General features: G+C 39.3%; 1 protein-coding gene across 9 annotated transcripts in view; it reads right to left on the minus strand.

Annotated features, from left to right (window-relative positions):
• Nucleotides 1-15,716, minus strand: part of auts2a (activator of transcription and developmental regulator AUTS2 a) — a 607,281-nt gene that overhangs the window by 128,736 nt on the left and 462,829 nt on the right. The gene's annotated exons all lie outside the window — the stretch shown is intronic.

Genomic DNA, 15,716 nt, shown 5'->3' on the forward strand with positions numbered 1-15,716 from the left:
TTTCTGTCTAACAGTTATGCTCCTGTGTCCACCATCACCACAAAATTAATCACAGAAATCATTTCATCAGAAAAAAAAACAGAGATGTATCTTCTCACTACTTAACTTCGTCAGCCAGCGTGGTGTTGTCATAGAGACCAAGACGTGCTGTAAATAAGTCCGGTCCTGCTTGACCAAATCAGGAAGCTAAGAAGCAGGATTTTTAAATAACCTATAACCAGCAATATTGGAGCTGATAATCTAAATTTAAAGTGTGGATTACGATCACTTAGAAACTCCTCACAGCCCCTTTAAACAGATCATAGAACACATACCAAGTGGTGTAGAATTGAGTATCTGGGGACATATTGATGTGCTTTAAAATGTAAGACACTTTTTAAAGACATTTCAAAGCATTACAATTTTTTAACCAGACTTGTTTTAAAGATCAGCTTGAACCCTATGTAGTTGCTCCTGAGCACAGCTGGTAAATCAGGCTGTTAAGAGGGAGGAATATTAAAGTATTATTACTATTTATAGTTTCAGAAAAACAGTCTCTGAAGATTCAAGACCACTGAAAAGTGTTAGTCCTGATGGAATCTGGACTTTAAAAGCTTTGATTATGGCATATAGACTTTGTTTACATAATGCTTTCTCTTGCCTTCTGTCCACTCAGAGCACTTTCTTATTACACTCTTTATTTACACCCATCAACATTAACTATATCCATCTCAACACTGGGGATGGGTACCTATCACATTGGAAACGATACGGTACCGATGCCCGGTACCTGGCAATCGGTACCAGTACTCAACAGTACCAATTTTTGGTACTTTTTTCTGTTTATGTGGTAAAAAATATCAATGTGTTTCATGAGAAAATATAGGAATTTTTTAATTTTAACATTTTTATTCTCCAATATATAACCTTGCAATGCTGTGTTGATGTCCAGTATGGAAAATCTCCAACTCTTCCATTCCCTCAGTCACAAGGATGCATTTAGGTACCTAAACATGGTACCTTTTGGTTTTGGTATTGAATTTAGTCGGTACCTAAAAAAGTACACATCCCTACTCAACACCAACAGGGACTTTAGGCAGTTTAGGCAGAGATCCTAGTATCACAGGGTGCGAACCGCAAGGTTAACAAATCCATTCTGTGGTTGAGTCTGTTCTCACCACACTCTCAGTCCGGATTTCCTGATGAATCCCAAGATCCTCTTGTGAGACTGTCTTGTGGTGTGAGGTGTGTTAACAGGGATTTCACTTCCTCCAAGAAGATTGTGGTGGCCTCATTTAGTTCAAATCCTTTATGATAAATATTTATGATTTGATATCTTCCTGTCTGGGGAGGAAAGCCATGCATAGGAGAGCACACATTCTGTGGATTATCGCCAATTCTTTGTGCCGATCTCGCGCCATATGTTTGTACTCTAGAGTTGTGTTTGACGGCTTGAGATTTTGCATGCTGTCTGGTTTCTGGTTGAGAGTCTGTTGTATGAGAATGCAATCTGTTAGTTTGTGGTGTGCAGTTTGAGTCATAGCCCTGAACACACTGTAGGAACCAGACTGGGGTGGTTTGTGGGTCTCTCACATTTCTAACATCTGTTATGGTTTTAAATTCCCCATTAAGAGCCAGCTCTTACCTGTCAGAGGATCAGTTGGTGTAAAAACTCCTGTGAACAGTGAATGTTCTCTGTCTTTGATCACAGAAATCGCATCCATGCATGCTCATTTTGCAGTATTCTATATAAAACCCCCACAGCTGTCGGAAGATGAATGAATAAAAACTGAAAGATTGTTTACTTGTCAATAATTTCTCACCTTGTGAAACAGTGGAGGTAATCACTCTCTATAAGCAAACCTCAGGTGATTGATTTTGAAACAACAGCTCACCATGTGTACCTGACAGACTCAGAGGGCTTCAGCGGGATAATTTGCCATCTGTACGGGGAGACTCTGCTTAGCTGAGTTACTCCTGCTGTTTAACGTAGCTGCTAATTGCAATGACACTAGAAACTCAGGGTCTCTTCAAGAACTGCTGTGAAACCAGGAAGAGGAGCTCTCAAATGTTCTCTACAGAGGATGAATAAAACATTCAGAGCCTACTGCTGTGAAACAGAACAATGCTCAGACATGCAGCTGTATTTACAACATAAACTAACAATGCTAATCAGTCAGATTAATAGTACGACAAAATGTAAGACACTACACTACAAAAAACTGAAATCTTAACAAGAGTTTTTGTCTTATTTTAAGTAAAAATCGTCTAATTTTACTCAATATGAGCCACATTCAACTGATCAGTCCATAAAAATGTCTTGTTTCAAGTTATTTGAAGACAAAAATGAGGTCTGAATAGCTTTTAACAAGTTAAGACAAAAACCTGCCAATGGAACAAGAAATAATTGCAAGAAAATGTGCTTGAAACTAGAAATATTGATGTCTTAACATAAATGGCTTTTGTATTGTTCCATTGGCAGATTATTTTTACGTGTTACAAGCAATTCAGACCTCATTTTTGTCTTTATATAACCTGAAATAAGACACCTTTGTAGACTGGTCAGGTGAATGTGGCCCATATTAAGTCTAAAAAGTCATTTTCTACTAAAAATAAGACAAAAACACTTGACAAGTTTCAGTCTTTTCCAGTGTAGACAGCAGGAATAACAGGGACTAAGTCTACCATAGTCACATTGTGACCACATTCTTTCGAGATCCAGCTCAAAATGGGAATATACTGATAACAATTAATAAGTTAAAAAAAAAGAAGTCTGCTAATGGAACAAAAAAAAAAAAAATAGCTTAAAACTAGAACAGTGTCTTACAACAAGTTACCTTTCTCTTGTTCTATTGGCTGATTTTTTTTTTTATGTGTTACAAGCAATCAAGACCTTATTTTTGTCTTTGTATAACTTGAAATAAGACATTTTTTATGGACTGGTCTGGTGAATGTGGCCCATATTAAGTCTAAAAAGACATTTTCTACTGAAATAAGACAGAAACACACGATAAGATTTCATTTTTTGCAGTGTGCTGCTGTGCCTTCACAACAATGTCGGAAAATAAGTGAGAATCAGTAATTAAGTGATGTAAATGGGTATTCCTTTAAACTGAATTCAAACACATTTGTTTGAGTTGGATTTTTCTGGAAAAAAAAGGCAACAATGGGTACAAAGGACAAAGGCTCATGGGTAATGCAGTCTTCTACCTGGGTTTTTTCATTCCAAGGGGCCACTAGAATCAACACATTATAAAACTCCTCCTGGTGTCTTTCAGAGGTTTGACTTTCAAAACCCATGAAGTTCTAAATCACAACAGCATTACAATAAATATTATCATACTTATTTGATCATTGGAAATAAGGAAGAGAAGTTTTCCCCGCTGTGACAACTTTTAGCTGTTTAAAAACATTTGGATTCTTGCTTCAGTCTGGACTCTGGATAAATTGGTGATATAGAAGATCTAACTGCAGTTTCTGAAAGTCTCCCCTACATCCATAGGTGGCCACAGTGACAGGCGAGGGAGCGATGTGATGCATCAACCAGCGGGTGTGATCATTTGAAAATTCCCCTGGCAGATGTGGTTGTGTGTGCGTCTTTGATTAACTTCATTAATATACATGCCTCGCTCTGATACACAGGCAGTGGCATATGGTAAAAAGCAGGAACAGGAAAGAAGTGATTTGCTGTTTGCTCTGGAAAACAAACAAGCCAACAGGTCCTAGCAGATGGCGCTGTGTGCGATGCTGGTGGGAGGCAATGTGCTGCATCGGCGCTGCCGCCAAGCAGGAGCTCTCCTGTGGATGAAGAGGAGTCTGACTATCGCCCTCGGCCTGCCGCGCGGTAAACAAATAAAGCGTCCTTCTGCTTTCCTGTGTGCTGAGCTTTTTATCCCGCGCTGATCTTACCTCCTGATTTCAAAGCGCAAAAAAAAAAGGAGCTTGTTTTTGGCAAGTTGAAAGTGCTCTAGGCTCGATGCTCTTCAGAAAGCAGCTTACAGAAGAAATGTGTTTAATAATGGCTTGTTTGTGTGCAGCTCTCATTTCCCTCTTTGCTTCATCCGTCTTCCCTTAGCATGCCTGCAAGCAAACTTTCTACTTTGTTCCCATTTAAATAGCATGGTTGGTGGCTCATTTACACTGATAATAGATGTTGGTTATGCATCAGCAAGAAATCTCAGCAGAAGCAGGTTTGTACCTTTATCTTTGCTCCACGTGTATCTCACAGGGAATAACCAAAACTACAAAGGAGAAGCAGATAATTACTGAGAAAATGCAACAAACATCAGGTGTGGGGTTGGGCATAGAGGAAATACATTACTTATAAAACTGTTCAAATATAGTTATGTAGTCTGTAGAGACATGCAAGTCAATGCCTAGATGTTGTCTGGAGTTGACTCCTAGAACAGGTGTCACTCGCTGTGTTACCATGCACCACGAACCAGGCCATTTAACTGGTGCTGGACTGGAAAGTAGTCCCAGTATAAAAGCACTGGGTATTATAAACTTTTATCAGTGGTATGTTGGTCCTCCCTGTGATTTGTGGCCTACGTTCAGTCAGTCACAAACAGACCTTGACCTGGTTGACCTGTTTTATCTCAAATCAATTACTGTTTTACTGTTTACTGTTTAGGTCTTGCTCACTACCTGGCTCTCTTCTACCCATTTACCCTGGTCAAATCCCGGCATTCAAACCCTGGGCATGCTCAGAACACCTGGGCCAAGGTGGGTTCCATCTAGGAGTATATATAAAAAGATGATCTATCCCACCTGCATCATCTAAATAAGTGTTGCTTGAAGTTATCTGACGTAGTGTCGTTTCAATTAGAAAAACATGTTTTGGTGAGACAAACACAATACATAAATTTCTGACATTTCCGAATCTGATTCAGGCCACTTTCAAATGTGGTACTGAATCAGATACGTGTGACTGCAGTCTGAACAGCCAGGTTGCATTCCATTTGATTTCAATGTCAGTCTCCAGCAAAAGTCACGCTCAATGAACACAGACAAGGAAGAAAGCAGAGATTAGGATGAGCGCACAGAGAAAAGAGAAAGTGAAACTTAAGTGTGCGGTTTTCTTTTTTTTTTTTTTCATTTTGGAGAGCTGGGAGAGAAAGGGGGGGGGGGGGGGGGGGGGTCATACAGGCAGCAAAGTAAGCCCAAATACGCAGCTACACTTAAGAAAACAAGTGCTAGAAAAGCGCGGTGCCATGTTGATATCTTCAGTTCTACAGTTCTACAGTTTCATTTAGCTGACGCTTATATCCAAAGTGAAGTACAACACAAGCAAGAATTTAGACAGAAGGAAAACCTAGTTAGTGCGACAACAGTGCTACAAGTTATTTGGCTGCAGAATTTATTTATTTATTTATTTTTCTTGGAGGAAGGAGAATAATCTAGCCAACAAACCACAATTAATTGCTGTAACAATATACTTCAACCTTCAACACCATACAGTAATTAGTGCTGAAAATCAATAAGAGCTGGGTCTGAGACCTTCTGACTCATTCTACCCCTGAGGACAAAGAGGAGAAGGGTCAGATTAAGTGCTTCAGTGTTCCCTGAACAGATGAGTTTTTAGACGTCTCTTAAAGTAGAAAGGGACTCTGTGGATTGTACAGAGTTAGGTAATTCATTCCACCATTTGGGAACAACAGAGGAGAACAGTCTGGCTAGTGATTTGGAGCCGCTCTGGGCTGGGAGCACCAGGCTGTAAACACAGTTCTGTGGGCGGCATCAGTGATGTTCAACTAAGCATGTGGGTCACTTCAGGAGTGTGAGCTGTCCACTTCCTAGCCCAAAGTCAAGCCACATTTAAAAATGTTATGTGAACAAACAAACAAAAAAACAGTTTTGAGCAGTAAATCAGAATTGAACATTAAGGCAACATTAGGGCCTGCAGTATGAATGTAGCCTATGTTATTAAGATTTTCCACAGAACGGACAGATTAACAGTCCATATCCTCCCCAAAGCTACAGAGAGAGAACTTCAAAATAATGCATTATGGGGGAAATGTTCTTTAGGGCAAAGAGCATCTGAACAAAAACTTAAAAAACAAACAAACAAATAAACAAAAAACTATTCTTTCACTGTGCAAGAAGTCTAAAGGCAACTAGTTTCTTAATCAGCTTGTTGTAACACTGAAAACCATTTCCACCATTATCACAGGACTTGTAAAAGTACAGGGTTATTTAGTGAGGAAAATACTTTTTCAGATCAGTGGTATCCAAGGTTTGATACAGTGAGCCAAACCCAAAAGTTAGTCTAGATGCTCATACAGAAAATGTCTTTTTGTGAATACTGCATAGAATGGTTGGTTGGTGGTCATGCTATTAGTACAGTACATCTGGAAAATGTCTTAAACTACTGGCACCATAAAGCTTTAACTATGACTGTTTTGTGAAGTCATCGGTAACTGAAACAAGTGATCAACTTCACAGTTACTTGATGTTTCTTTTTGCAACAAGCTTTTTAATTTGACTTTTTAAACAAAAAGAAAACGCCTTTGAAACATTCATTATAAATTCCTTTTTTTTGTCATTTTTCTATCAGTTTTCATCAACAACACAAATGCTTTGTTGTGTCCCTACAACATAATAAAGATCAACTTTCACTGAGCTGCAGAAATGAGAACAAATAACTCTTGATCAGTGAGCAGTTGCGAGAGCTTGAGACTCACTGACCTTGAGCTAGCATGTCATCAAAAACAATATGAAGCTCTTTGTGAATTTGACAAGCTCATGTTATGCCTCTTTCACATTCAACAAGCTGCTCTCAAACGATGCATCAGATGGGATCTAAGTGGATATACATGCAATGCCCGCAGGAGAAGAGATGCATGTAACCGTACAAACACACACTGCACTCCTGTGCTGTTTTCAAGAATGAGATATACTCTGACAAAGATAAGATGTTTTTTTGTTACTGGGTTGTATTCAGCAATTTAGTGACATCAAAGAAGCAGAATAGAGAAACATAGACCTTCACATCTTGTTGACTCAAGACTACTGGTCTGCTTTTTTAATGGGCTTTCTGCTCTTTCAAGAAGATTGGAGGGAATGTACCTTTATTCCACCATCAACTCAATGACAACAGTCCTTTTGAAATATTTCCCTCAGCACATTTCATTATTACAGAACCTTTGTGAAAGGGGATGAAGAATTTCTCTGTGCTTTATGGCTTTCAAATAAACTTACAAACTAATATCACCTAAAGCCAAAGAAGTTTTCAGAATGTGAGCTGATTTTTCCTGAACCTGCTTTACGATACATTCAAACAGTCAGATTCAAAGAGCAGATCAGCAGTTCATTGCATACATTTCAATTCAGCTATCTCACCTTTGTTATCCAGCACAGAGAATGAGTCGTGTACAAGTAAGTATCAGAGGGAGGAGAGAAGAAAGTGCTTAGTTGGTCGGTTGTTCAAGAGCGACTATTATCATTAGTCCCAGGTCTGCACAGCCTGAGGCCGGGCCCTCTAATGCTCTCCTCTGCCTGCTCTCCTGCACATACCTCGCCCGGGGCAGACACACTCCTATAGAGCACAGGCTGAAGGTATTGATGTGCTGAATAATTCAGAGAACGCAGGAGATGTTCAAATGTAGTCCTTACATTAGCAGGTCTCTTTGTACTGCAGTTTGACTTGTCAACAACTAACTGATGACATCACATGAGTGAGCCATGACAGCCAATAAAACAGAGGATAACTGGTGAAGATATGACCTATCAGCAAAGAGCTTTATGAAGAAAAAAAAAACAATCTGCACATCATTAGATAAAGAGACAGATCGGTACGTAACGTTCTCATCAAAAAGAAGATGATGGACTTTTAAGTATCTTTAAGAAAGACTGACTGTCCTTTTTGCAAGACAGCTAGCTGCCATTAATCATGAGGAGAAAGACCTGTCAAACATCTAAATCTTCTCTATCATTCAAAACATCTTTCACCAATTATTCAAAGGATCTTTAGAGATAAACTTGAGTCCAGGGCTGAAGTTGGACAAGATAAGATAGGAGTTGATAAAATGAGATGATATTAATCATGTACAGTGAAATGATGTGAGATGTATTTAGAAAAGATGAGTTGGGGTGAGTAGGGAGAGATGGGCTGTGATGGGATTATATAGGTGTGGATGGGATGAAGTGAGATGATGGGATGAGATGAGACACATGTATGGATGAACTGAGATGAGATTAGATTAAATAGGTTGAGATGACATGAGATGAGATTTCATAAGATTTTTATGGGTCAGGGGTTAGATGAGATGGGCTGAGACAAGATGAGATGATTGTGGATAAGACGACATGAGATGATATAGGTGTGGGTGGGATGAGGTAAGATTAAAAGATGAAATGAGATTATACGTTTGGATGAGTTGAGCTGAGATAAGTTTAAATAGGTTAAGATGAGGTGATAAAATGAGATGAGATGAGATTACATGAGATTGATGTAGATCAGGGATGAGATGAGATGGGCTGAGAAAAGATGAGATGAATGTGGATAAGACATGGGACAACATGGGATTACATAGGTGTGGTCGGGATGAGCTGAGCTAAGATGCAATTGGTTGAGATGAGATGAGATGTGATTGCATATGTTTGATGTAGATCAGGGATGAGATGGATGAGGATAAGACTAGATGTGATTATATAGGTGTGGATGGGATGAGGTAAATGACAGGATGAAATGAGATGATATAAATGCATGGATTAGCTGAGCTGAGATTAGATGAAATAGGTTGAGATGAGATGTGATGAGATAAAATGAGATGAGATGAGAATACATGAGATTGATGAAGGTCAGGGATGTAAGGAGATGGGCTGAGACAAAATGAGATGGATATGGTTCAGACTACATGAGATTATATAGGCGTGGATGAGATTAGGTGAGATGACGGGATGAAATGAGATGATACATGTATGGATGAGCTGAGCTAAGATGCGATAGGTTGAGATGAGATGAGATGGGATGAGATTGCATATGTTTGATGTAGATCAGGGATGAGATGGATGTGGATGAGACTAAATGTGATTATATAGGTGTGGATGGGATGAGGTAAATGACAGGATGAAATGAGATGATATAAATGTATGGATTAGCTGAGCTGAGATTAGATGAAATAGGTTGAGATGAGCTGTGATGAGATAAAATGAGATGAGATGAGAATACATGAGATTGATGAAGGTCAGGGATGTAAGGAGATGGGCTGAGACAAAATGAGATGGATATGGATCAGGCTACATGAGATTATATAGGCGTGGATGAGATTAGGCGAGATGACGGGATGAAATGAGATGATACATGTATGGATGAGCTGAGCTAAGATGCGATAGGTTGAGATGAGATGAGATGAGATGAGATTGCATATGTTTGATGTAGATCAGGGATGAGATGGATGTGGATGAGACTAAATGTGATTATATAGGTGTGGATGGGATGAGGTAAATGACAGGATGAAATGAGATGATATAAATGTATGGATTAGCTGAGCTGAGATTAGATGAAATAGGTTGAGATGAGCTGTGATGAGATAAAATGAGATGAGATGAGAATACATGAGATTGATGAAGGTCAGGGATGTAAGGAGATGGGCTGAGACAAAATGAGATGGATATGGATCAGACTACATGAGATTATATAGGCGTGGATGAGATTAGGTGAGATGACGGGATGAAATGAGATGATACATGTATGGATGAGCTGAGCTAAGATGCAATAGGTTGAGATGAGATGAGATGAGATTGCATATATTTGATGTAGACCAGGGATGAGATGAGATGAATGTGGATGAGACTACATGAGATTATATAGGTGTGGATGAAGTGAGATGAGATGGCATGAGAATAAAAGAAATGAGAAAACAAAAACTTGTTCATCTCACTGTATGGATTTTTTTTTGCTACAGCTGTAGATTATGTGGTGCACAAATTACCAGAATGTTAAGGAGCTGTTTTATAGAGTTACTTGTATTACTCATGTAGTTTGTGCATTTGTAGAAAAAAGTCCATGCAAACAATGCACATTTGCACATTTCAGGCCTGTTTCACATTTTCTCACATCAATATCAAGGTTTTCATTTTAACATTCTTATATGATAGAACTACTTCTTTTTGATCTCTAAAAAAAACTTGAATCTGAGGCTCCAAAACAAACACAAGACTGGGTTTCTTTTGAAGTTAAATATCACGAGTCACAGTGAACTGAAGACATTTCAAAGAGGTTATCTCTGCCTCACTCAGCAGCTTATCAATCACATGTAAATACTCTGCATTGATAATCAGAGGATGGAGTGTAATTAGAGCAGGGCTCAGCTAGGTTAGCAAACCTTTACAAGTTGTGTAACTTTCAGTGTTAAACTCGTACAGTTAACTGTGTGTTTTGTGCTGTTTGTTTGTGTTTACCACTTTATTCAAGCTTCACAATGACTTATGAAGTGTTTCCCGGCCAACTACATCTTGACAGGGCACTATATCTGTGATTGCACGCTTACTCTTCTGCATAATACATTTCAATGACAGCTTGTGAAAAATCACAGATATATCTGGCGGTTTTATTTTTAATAATGGGAACACTTCTTCCCTCTGAACTCTGTTTGAAGTGCATGAAATAAAGGAATGATCTCATCTTGAGCCTCAAGTCAGTGGATGAATGTGTATTTTTACAGTATTTCATATTTCTGCTTTAAACGGTTCTCTCTTTATGTGCTGTGAGTGGTTTTTGTTTTATGTATAGTGGGCTGGAATTTATGCATACGAAGAAGCTCTCAGAAGCTTTTATGTTTCCTGCTTGCTCAATATCCAAGGCTACGATTAAGATGCAGTTGCTCTTGTGTGGAACCTTGATGGTGCTAATTTTATTGCTCGCACTTAAGAGTGAATATCATCACCCTGTACTGTATATGAATTAACATACTACATTTGCTAGTGTTAATGATTAACAAAGTTGCTGGCATGATTAATTATTTCTCCTTGATTAGTGGACTGCAGACCTTTCAGTGTGGGCTGCTGCTGAACAAGTCACTGCAATCAGTCTTTGACAGACAGAGTGATAGAAACAGGGAAAAAACAGACGGAAGGAGAAAAAAAAAAAGAGCACAAGATGCAAAACTGAAGGTTTGGAGTCCATAATTAGGCAGCAGTTTTTCCTTTCTAACCATTTTCCCAACAGAAAAGAAGCCTGACTACTTAATTGGAGGAATCAAATTTAGTCAAGCGCCCCGTCGGCTCAAACCTACATCATTAAAGTTGCCAGCTAACAAACATCAAACACGAGGCAGCATTAATGAAGCAGATGTATTAATTTCCCATTTATGAGCAGCTAAGCAACTCACTGCTGCTCCCCACTCTCCCCCTCTCCGTCTCTGACAGCACTATTAATGATCTTTAATGCCCCACAGGCAGTAATAGGCCCCACTGGGAGAGCCGAAACACTGCGATTTGTATTGAGGATTTAGACATAACGGGGAAAAGGGAAAAGAGGGAGATCTTGGGGACAGCTCCGAGGCGCTTGATCAGGCCCAGGCCTCAGAGGGGCGGCTGCCGCTTCAGAATAATAAATGACAGCCTCACGATTAAATCAAACCCTCTGCCCAAAAGGGCCAGAGCGGCTGATTGTCACTAACAATCGAGCTGCTTTTTTAAACACCTCGGGGAAAAGAAATCAAAAGGAGACAGAAGGGGAAAAAAACTTGAACGACAGTCTGGCTCTCAACACCTGACAGTTAACACGCATCGGGAGAGACAGACCAGAGCCAAGTCCAGGCAGTGAAGACCTGTCACTGGCTAATATCACACCATACTCATTATACCACTACCCACAATGCACCAGCTGGCACAATGCCTATGATTTGACATCATTAGTTCTAGCAATATGCATATGATAGGCAAAGACGTTTTCGAGCATAAGTGGCGGTTTGTTTCTGATTTACGGCACAATATCTCCTCCTTTATTAGAGTGTCATCTTTTAAAGTAGTAAATGTAATGGTGATGTCTGCAAATGAAATAACAATAAAAGTCAGACACAACAATCGCCATCCAATATAAGTCTTATTCTAAATTATTAAAAGAAACACAACGTTACACATAAAAAGACGGAGACAATAAAAGTAAAAGATTCCAGACGCACGCACAGCCTGTGTTGACATCCTATCTGTTTCTAAATGTGCACATCTAATTATCTAGAGCAGAGGATAACACGGATAAATAAGCTGCAAAGGCATTAACCTACAAATTAGATATGCTGGGCTCTCCAGACCTGCAGCTTTCTCCAGCTAACCCCTAAAGATGTTTGTTTGTTTCTTCATTAAGCTCATTTACAGCTCTCAGGAGACTGATCCGGGTGGTGTCTTCTTACAACTAGCCTACTTGTTTGTAAGGAAGACAAAATGCCAACGGAATGGAGCCAACATATACTGTTTGGACTCAGATGTGCCAACTGTATAGTGTTAAGTGTGTAAATGAAATCCTGATCTCAGTTATAACTATGTTTACACAGTATTAGAGGAAGCTGGAGGATAAGAATGACTTTCAAGTTCACTTCTGTGTGCAGCATTGTTTTAAGTGTAGACATAAATATGATGTGAAGAGGAGTGCTCCAAAAACGAGTCAGTCTGTATAGGCTCCTATTGGTTTTTTTATCTTACAGCTGAAACAAGCACTTTACAGCCCATAATCTGGAGACATTTGGTTTGGTCAACCAAAATGTTGCACATTTTCTATTCATGGCAACTATTTGGAGTATTGGACAACCTGGTCATATCACATAAGGCTGAATAAATGGATAATGCTTGTATAATTGAGCCTTTGATGGTAAGGGGGAAGGCTGCTACTCTTCTTCAAGGTGTCACATCTCATCAGTGACCTCTATGACCTCCAGTCAGGAAAAATGAAGCTAAAGCTCAATTGTAAAAAACCTGTAGTTCCTAGAATTACCACAGGATGCTTCTCCCCAAATCCAGAAAGCTCAAGCTAGCTTGGTTTGAGACTGAGTTAAGATGAGGCACAGAGTGGGTCTTTAGCCTCTTTGCAGTCCGCTACGTCATAGGGTCGTAGGGAGGCTTGACGACTTTTGTCTACAAGTCATGATGCAAAAGTCCCCTTTAGTATGGAAGTACCTTAGAGCCATAGCAATAAATTTATCATCAGACACAAGTGAGATCACACTTTGTATCAGAATCAAATGCATTTTTCAAAAAATTGCCTAACATCTTTCAAGTGCCCATATCTGTGCTTCTGTTGTAGCTACAATTACAAATTTGGTGTCAAAGTGTACATTTTGGGGGTCAAGGAATCCAATTAGATAAGCTTCAAGTTTCAAAAACCAACAGTACTCCCCTTACCACAACAGCTGGGGGGTAAACATGCACATTTCACTAACAAAATTGTGTCTTTAGAGTGATTTTACTCATCTTTTCCATCAAAAATGTAAAAATGTTGTCACTTAGTAGGGTGCCAGTCTGTCAAGTCAGCCATGTTCTTATATGGGCAAACTTGCATGTTTAATTACAAAAAAAATAAGTTTAAAAAACAATAAGGGATAGACCGATTATCGGGGCTGATATTTGGCATTTTGGGGAATATCAGCCTTTTTTTCAGTCTGATGGCCGATATGAAACCCATTCAAAACGGTGTTGTTTTGGCTCTGATAATTCCCTGTATGTCGTGTAAAACCAAATGGAAAATTAATTCAACTGCATCACATGCCTGTGAAAGGCAGCACAAACTTAATTTTGTCCAGTTTTATTGCAGTTACATAGAAATTTTGGATAACTTTATTTACTGTAGAAAACTTAAGCTATTTATTTTTTTTAGTTATTATTTAACGTTATAAAGTGTGCTGCTGAGCCTGGGAGCTGTTTAATAAACATATGCTTGAAGGCATTTGAATGCAGTGAAGTGTTGGAGTTTGTATTGTCCAAAAATTTTTACGCCAATATTTTCACTTTGACTGCTAATGAATATCTACTCCAAATATCGGTTATTGGCCTCCTTGACTACTAATAATCAGTATCGGTATCGGCCCCCAAAAACCTATATTGGTCTCTTTCTAAAAAAAATTCAGCCACTGTGCAGCTGGTGCAAATTGAGAAATGAGATGATATCATGCATCAAAGCTAATGAAACCTCCAAATACTCTTTGATTAGATGAGCTTTACCCAGAGATGGTTGGACTGGTTGCTCACGCAGTCTCTTACGGACTGGTGAACCTCTTCCCATCTTTACTTCTAGAAGACTTTACCTTTTCTGTGTCCCAATTTTATTCCCAGCCATGTTACTAACCTGTTGCAATTAGCCCTCCAGGTGGATTATAACATTATTTCACCTTTTCTATATTTCATTGACTCTGTCCCTACTGTTTGTTTTTTACACTGAACATTAGAAGAACAGAGAAGACCTCTTTGAGTTCCCTCCAGCGAATCCTAATGTAAAGGACTTATTGAAGTGTGTGGGTTATGATGATGATATTGTTTTTTTTTTTTTTTTTTTTTTTTCTTTTTTTTTCCCCACAGATATCATGCAGATGATGATATTGTTAAATATATCTCTCGTCATTGATGAACAAGCCTTAAGTGCTAAGTCAATTGAACAACCACATAGATTCTGGCAGTGTTAGCTCTAATTAAAAGTCATCATTGTCTGCACTCACTGTGCCATGGCTTGTAAGCTGGGCCAGTTTTTGTCATGTATTGATTTTTGTGTGGTGGGTGGTGCATCAATTCAGGGCAGTTTAATTGCAAAGGTGACAATGGTGGTGAAAACAAGAAGAATGCTTGTTTAAAGGAGGTGGTTTGTCTTATAACCAAGATCAATCCATAAAAGCTAGCTGGAAACTTGATGTGGCCACTGAGTCTTTTGATACCAAAATGTATATTATATATATATTATTATTAGCATGGCTTTAGCTGTTTTGGTTTTCATAGTTTTATGTTAAATTTCCATCCCCCCAAAAACGGCACCACTAAACCACCACAATACTGAACAAGGCTTCAAAAAGGCAGCTGAATAATGAGTGAATTACCATTGTTGAACAGCTTTATGCCCACCAATGCACAGGGAAGGATTTCAAATGTAAACCACTAAGTGTTCACTCTGACTGTAACACATCGGAAAGGCAGTTGTGCCCAAACCCTCCATCCAGAAAAACACTTCTGATGCCAAAACACTGATATGTATAGGTGCTCTGGGTTCTGTCTTCCTTCCCTCAGACAGCAGCATCATCATTTCCTCCCTGCTCCACTGTGGCAGGCAGCAGTGGGGTTAAGCTGCCAGCGATGTAGCGATAGTGATGTGGGACTGCAGCTGGGGGTTGCAGATAGCACATTCTGTCAAATAGCGTCAGGCTGCCTGCATAATGAAGTGAAGAGAACGACGGTGGGAAAGAAATAATAGGAAAAGGGGGGTGGTTTCATTTGTTATTGCTGAAACTGATACGGCTCCACCACAGTCTGGGAAGCAGCGGGAGGCTCAGCTTATAGACAGGAGGAGATGAAACATTAAGTCATGGCCTGATTAATTGTCAGCGCAACACACGCCATATTTTTCTCCCACAAAATATGTGTTCAGGGGATGTAGGCTGTTTCAGGTTTACACTGAGAAGTGCAGCGGTAACACTCACAAACACACAAACTGATAGGGATGGCCCAACAAGGTCAGTGACTGTATGAGAGGTGGTGTGATGGTGCTCCCATTTTGTTTATATCCTGTTAAGTGAAAAGTCAAGTAATGTGACAAAAAC

The sequence above is a fragment of the Halichoeres trimaculatus genome, unplaced genomic scaffold (assembly GCF_033239565.1).
Source record: "Halichoeres trimaculatus isolate MK-OKI-2021-1 unplaced genomic scaffold, fHalTri1.1 fHalTri1_scaffold_6, whole genome shotgun sequence".
Lineage (NCBI taxonomy): Eukaryota > Metazoa > Chordata > Actinopteri > Labriformes > Labridae > Halichoeres > Halichoeres trimaculatus.